Source organism: Vipera ursinii (assembly GCF_947247035.1).
Source record: "Vipera ursinii genome assembly, chromosome: Z".
NCBI classification, from domain to species: Eukaryota; Metazoa; Chordata; class Lepidosauria; order Squamata; family Viperidae; genus Vipera; species Vipera ursinii.
The window spans coordinates 81,141,650-81,148,557 of NC_139517.1; the positions used below are offsets into that span (position 1 = coordinate 81,141,650).

At 35.4% G+C, this 6,908-nt stretch overlaps 1 protein-coding gene across 1 annotated transcript in view; it reads right to left on the reverse strand.

Annotated features, from left to right (window-relative positions):
* The window catches only part of RBMS3 (RNA binding motif single stranded interacting protein 3), a gene marked incomplete at both ends in the record, with an annotated part of 526,486 nt that overhangs the window by 374,439 nt on the left and 145,139 nt on the right, over positions 1-6,908 (reverse strand). The window lies entirely within an intron of this gene.

Consider the following 6,908-nt stretch of genomic DNA (forward strand, 5'->3'; position numbering starts at 1 on the left):
GTGCCCCTTGGTCTTTCCATTGCTTAAATGATGACACTTCAACCCCAATCAGTAATGAAAGCAAAATAAGAGATTAAATTTTTATTTTTCTTCCAGACCATCGCCAGGCCAGACCCCCCCATAACAATCTTAAATATAACCTTAAACAAAATATTTAACCCTAGCAATTTAAGTGTCAAGTTGCGAAGGCTACTGTCTTTAGGATCGCTGCCTGCTTCTAACTTGCCAACAGTGTAGGAGGGGGAGAGGGGAACTGTTTGAATCCACAGGTGCTTCTTATTATCATGAGAGCTAAAGAGTTGTTTTGGCGAACTAAAGTTTCTTCTCATAACAATTACTAGATGTATTGGACAATGTGACATGAACTGTCAGAAAAGGGAGGGAGTTTTACTCTTTTAATCATGTTTCCCTCCATTGCTTCAGAGTTAGCTTCCTTTCAAACTTGCCAGAATGTTTATTGCCTAATAAAGTTAACACTGGAGTTTATCATGTCTCTAGTGTTTTGCTTGGTTGGGCTTATTCAGCTAGAATATGACAATAAGTTCATTATAAAAGCTGTGGTGGCGCAATGGTTAGAATGCAATACTACAGGCAACTTCTGCTAACTGCCAGCTGCCAGCAGATTGACAGTTCAGTTCTCACCGGCTCAAGGTTGACTCAGCCTTCCATCTTCCAAGGTCGCTAAAATGAGGACCCAGATTGTTGAGGGAAATATGCTAAGCACTATTGCTATTATTATAACTTGGGCAATAGAAAAACTTTCTGCCATTAGAGTGGTATCATCTGCATATCTTAGGTTGTTGATATTTCTCCCAGCAATCTTAATTCCAACTTTTGATTCATCTAGCCCTGCCTTTCTCATGATGTGCTCTGCATATAAGTTAAACAGGCAGGGCGACAGTATACAGCCTTGCCGGACTCCTTTCCCAATTTTGAACCAATCAGTGGTTCTGTGTCCAGTTCTCACTGTTGCTTCTTGGCCCACATATAAGTTTCTCAAGAGACAAATAAGATGGTCTGGTACTACCATCTCTTTAAGAACTTGCCACAATTTGTTGTGATGCACACAATCAAATGCTTTAGTATAGTCAATGAAGCAGAAGTAGATGTTTTTCTGGAACTCCCTATCTTTCTCCATGATCCAGCGTATGTTGGCAATTTGATCTCTAGTTCCTCTGCCTCTTCGAAATCCTGCCTGTATTTTCTTTTATTATTATTGTATATTTACAATAGTAAACATTTATACATTTTTTATATGGTTCAAAAATTCCAAGGTTTGTTTTTTTGTCTAGTGTATTCAGAGGTATTCACCATCCCAACAGATGTTTATTTAAATAATTGAATCACATTTGTACCTAATCAGGTAAACAGAAAGGCTTACTACCTAATTAAATACACAGTTTATTACAACTCAATGATTAAGAATAATAATTTAATAAACATATAAAACTGGAGACAATCCAGAAGAAAACAAATCAACAACCTAATGTTTCCAATTCCTGAACAAACAGTAAAGCTGATAAGAAAGGTTTCCCAACTCAGAGAAGAAAATAGGAAAGCCTCTGCATATGCAAACAAATTTATTAGCATTGCAAGGAGCCTAGTATGTCAAATTTATAAGTGAATTGCTCTATAATGATTGACAACTGATGTTGAATTTTCACCTAAATCTCTGGAGGGTGGATAATACATGGAACGTTATCAATCCTGCAATTTATTCTTCATTTTTACTGCATTACAACCATATTCAGCACCATTCAGCTTACTGTTGAATATACAACAAACTGAAGTTAACATTCTGCATACTTATAGAATAGATATGTTACATACAGGATTATTTTATATTGTCTCTGTCATAGCCAGTTGTGACAAATGCTGCTCTTCAAAAATGCTAACCTGAAATACTGTGGTGAGTTATACAGAGAACTCAGCCCTTGACATGATTTCTGGTGAAGATTTATCTCAACAGCAGCATAGGCCATATTCCATGCCCCTGGCCATATAAAAAAGCATTTTCCCTAAGCTTGAATAAAAAGGTTATCCTATTTCCAAATAAATTCCTTCATTAGATTCATAAAGTAATTTCCTACATCTTCACTGAAATACTAGAAATGGAGTATCAAATAGTCTGTTTTAAGGTAACCAAACATGCTCTATTATTAAATGAAAGAGTGAATCATGAGATATACATTACAACAGAAAACCAAAAAGTATCTAGGTAGTCCTCAACTTACAACAATTTTCTTAGTGACCAAAGTTCTGCAGCACTGAAAAATGTGACTTGTGACCATTTTTCACATTTATGACCATTGCAGCATCCCCATGGTCACAACATTTACATTCACGTTTGGCCACTGATCCATTTTTATGATGGATGCGGTATCTGGGGCTCAGGCAATCACCTTTTGTGACCTTCTCACAAACAAAGTCAATGGGGAAGCCAGAATCACTTAACAACTGTGTTACTAATTAAACAACTGCATTGATTCACTTAACAACCAGGCAATAAAAAAACATAAAATGGAGGCAAAATTCACTTAAAAAATTTCTCACTTAGCAACATAGATTTCGGTCTCAATTGTTGTTGTAATTTGAGAACTATCTGTATTAGTGCTCCAAATAATGGCAGAACACTACAAAACTAAGATCAATTATTCCTAGTCAATGAATTTTACATATTTTAAAAATATTTCTGCATCATTTAGCATATTCAGTTTAAAAAGAAGAAAAGGAGAGACTGTTTAATTCCTTTACAGATCTCCATCAAATTTCAAAAATTACTAGAAATTAAGACCTGGAACATTGCCATCAGGTGAGAAGCTGAAGAAACAATAGACCACCTAGTAAGCTGCTGCAAGAAGATTGCATAAAGTAATTACAAACAATGGCATGACAAAGTAGCAACAATGTGCATTCGAATATCTACAAAAACTACCATTTGCAAGAAGTGATGGAGCACAAAATAGAAAAACTAATAGGAAACAAAGAAACAATAGTGCTCTTGGACTTTAGAGTTTAAACAAACAAGAATCTACCACATAATACTGCAGACTTAACACTTATTGAAATAAAGTAAAAAAATCGGAATAAATGAACACTGTAGTATTGCAGGCAGCAGAAGACAGAGAACTGGACAAAATAACAAAATGCAAAAATCTACAAACAGAACTAGAACTGTGGCAAATGAAAGCAAAGTAGTACAATAGTAATAGGTGCCTTCAGTGCAATGCCAAACAAATGAAGCATCACTTGAACACCACTGGCATTGAAAAAAAAATCACATTAATCAATTGCAAAAAACATCTTATATCATATGACACCTTTCACACCATTGATTAGCATCTGCCTATCCCAGATAGGCAGAGGAAGGGTAGGTGGATAAAAATGTCAATCCAGTCTAAATATCCCGGTTGACTGTATAACCAATTTTAATTAAAAGAATGTGTATTGCACACTCGGCAATTCTGGGTTGCTCACAACAATCAACAATTACAGGTTCAAAATATTGGAAACCTCATTTGATTTTTAGTTTAAAATATTGGCTATGCATACGTATTAAGATAAAATTTTAAATTTTAAAAGCTTAAATATAAGGGTCATGGTCTGAATAGCTTGTGGAGCATCTAAAAATCACGTGCAAATGTTCTTATGTAATTTTTTCAAGGCTTCAGAGACCATGTGAGAGCAAGGCCCTTGCGTGCAACTTCTAGATGTCTGGAGGCCACACAAGAGCACACCACTTTCATAAGAGTCTACTGCAGCCTCCAAAAGGATGGGAAGTTCTCACCTAATTTTTGGAGCCTCCAGAATCTGCAGAAGAATGTGATATGCTCTCATATGGCCTCTGGACACTCTCAAAATTGTGTGAGAGAGCTCTGCTCAGGTGCTCAGTGCTCAGTTTACTATTTAGCCAATCTTCACTAATTATCCTTAAGATGAACTACAGTTTAGGACTCAAGTAATATTCTGAACTATAATTAATTTAAAATGTTACTGAAAGTTTCTTGTGTCCTTGTGGCTCTGGCAAACTAGTAAGAAATCATGGATATCCCCAAGATTTCCCAGTGCTTATTCTCTGGCTTATTATATTATTATGTGTATTATTATTTATTATTTTTTTTTAATTCCATTTATATCCCGCCCTTCTCCGAAGACTCAGGGCGGCTTACAAGCTTAGCAGTAGCCTTCATTCTATGTATATGCCTGCTTATTAGGGCTTTCATACACCCCCCAAGCGGCATTATTACAAAGCATTACAATAATCTAATCTTGATCTAACTGAGTCTCAGAGAATGAATCATAGATGATAACATAAGTTAATGAAATCTGACTAAAGTGGAACAATACAGAGTTACTTTTTGTGTTTTGGATTTGGTTGATGCCTTTATTTGCCTTTTTCCAGGAACATCTAACTTCCAGTTCAGTTTCACTTTTCAATTAGCAAATATTCCAAAATATCCAAAATATCCTAACCCTCCCAATACTGTAACATCAGCAAATATGGAAACATTTTTCCACCTCTTAATCAAATTCATTAATGAAAATATTGAAAAAATATTATTTTCAATTACTTGTCACTGCTTAAATAGCTTACTAATCAGCATATCATGAAATATAATGCCACAATATATTTGTTTAGCTCTTTGAGGCAGACCATTCAGGAGGAAAAAAAACATTTGCATTTTTGGAAATACCTGTATTTCTAGCAAATTCACCTTGTGGCAAAATGGATAGAAAACAAATGAAATAAAAAAGAAAGAAAGGAAGGAAGGAAGGAAGGAAGGAAGGAAGGAAGGAAGGAAGGAAGGAAGGAAGAAAGAAAGAAAGAATCATAAGCATTTGCCTGCACCTCAACAGCCCAACTGCACTACCCTCCTTCCCAGTCATTGTAGGGGATTCGTACCTCTTTCCACTTAATATCCTGCATGGTGATGGGCTTACGATGGCAACCAGGATGACTGCCAGGATTGCAGTTGACATAAGGATCAAAACATGATTTCATATTTTGCATAGAAATTCCATTAGCAATTCTATTGCTAAGCACATTGGTTTGTGCTTCTTCAATTGTAAGCCACCCTGAGTCTTCGGAGAAGGGCGGGATATAAATGGGATTTTTTTAAAAAGTTGTTGTCATAACCCACAACCCAATGAAACTTGTAGTTTCATTGGTAATGTTATCCATCCATCCATCCATCCATCCATCCATCCATTCCTTACATTTCTGAACTGCCTATCTCCTCCAATTCTCTTCCCTGGAATTGTTTCGAATTGTGTTCTCAGTTTCTTCCTCTTTAGGAATTTCCACCCATTTTGAACTCCTTTTCTGATTAGTATTATTGCAATAATAAGTATTATTATTTTTTTAATTTATTGTTGTAAAATCAAAGTGCTGCTTGAATATGATTCCTTTTATATTCCCTTAAAATGAAAACACCAGAAGTGGTGATTTCCCTCATGTTTCTGCTACTTCCACTTCTAGAACTAAGAGTTATAAGTACTACTATTACTGCTAGATTTTTAGTTTGTCTTTTTAAAATATATATTTTATCAACTCCAGGTGTGAAAATATTTCCTATTTATTAGTGTATGAGAATCAGTTCGGTATACTGGTGAAGACATCATGCTAGAAACCAGGAGACCATAAGTATTAGTTCCACCCTAGACACAAAACCACTAGGTGAGTTTGGGCTTGCCACTTTCTTTCAACCTTGGGAAGGAAGCAATGACAAACTATTTATGAAAAAAAGCTTTCCAAAAAATTTGTAGGGCCTTGTCCAAGCAGGCTCTGAGAATCAGATACAACTGAAAATAATAATAAAAAAGATTAGTATATTTGATTGTCTTGTACTTTTCTATACAGTACTTTCTGAAGGGAAAAAAAAGTCCTGTAAGGAATTTCCTAGAAAGACCACGCTTTGCAGATCAGGATAATGTTACACTATTTCAAAATATTTTCATTTTGTTTTTGGAAAGGCATCACACCCATCTCTTCTTTGCAGGGTGAGGAACAGTAAACAACAGTATTATTTCTTCACATACCATGGTGATTGTAATATTTTTGTCTTATGCTGGACAAATATGGCAATAAAATGTTGCTGTTCTTCTATTGATTTCAACTCAAAAGCTGTTTACAGAATTGCCAAGATCATTTGCATTTTGGGCAAACTAATATTTTTAAGAAATAGTAGAATTCATTTCTCTTTCCATAACAACTGAATTTCTGGAACAAAATATATTCTTTAATTTCTCTATTCCAGGCTCGGAGTTGTTCCACCAGGTCTCTATCATACCAATTAAATAGTATTTGCTTTTCTTTAATATAAATTCAAGTGTATCCTATTTATTTCCTCCCTTATAAGCATTAGTGTATGAATGATGTAGGCCAGAGGTGTCAAACTGCTGGCCCACGGGCCGGATGCATCATGCCAAAAATGCACCCCCACCCCCCATTGCTGGCAATGGAGAAAAAGTCACAATCTGCTGCAACACGTCACAAGACATTATGAGTTTGACACCCCTGATGTAGGCCATGAAGATGCAGCCAAAATTCTTTCTCATTTCTCTGTGAAATTTTTAAGAAGCATAATTTCAACAACACTTCAGTTTCATAGGTTCCACCCTGCTATTTTAATGATCCTTTCAATCAGGGTAGGCCTTGTTTTTTGCTTATCTTTTAAGTTTTCAAAAAATAATAATAATACGGTTAAATGTCAAACAGGTATGTTAACCTTACTATACCTATTTGTATTTAAAATTATTTCTGGTACCACCTCCCTGAGTACCCTTCAGCTGCAACTGGGAAAACTAAAGACAGTAAATAGACAGGAAGAAGACCATTGTGTTTGAGGAATACTTCTCAAGTGAGTAATCAGATTATTATATATGATTCATAAAACACAAACACACCT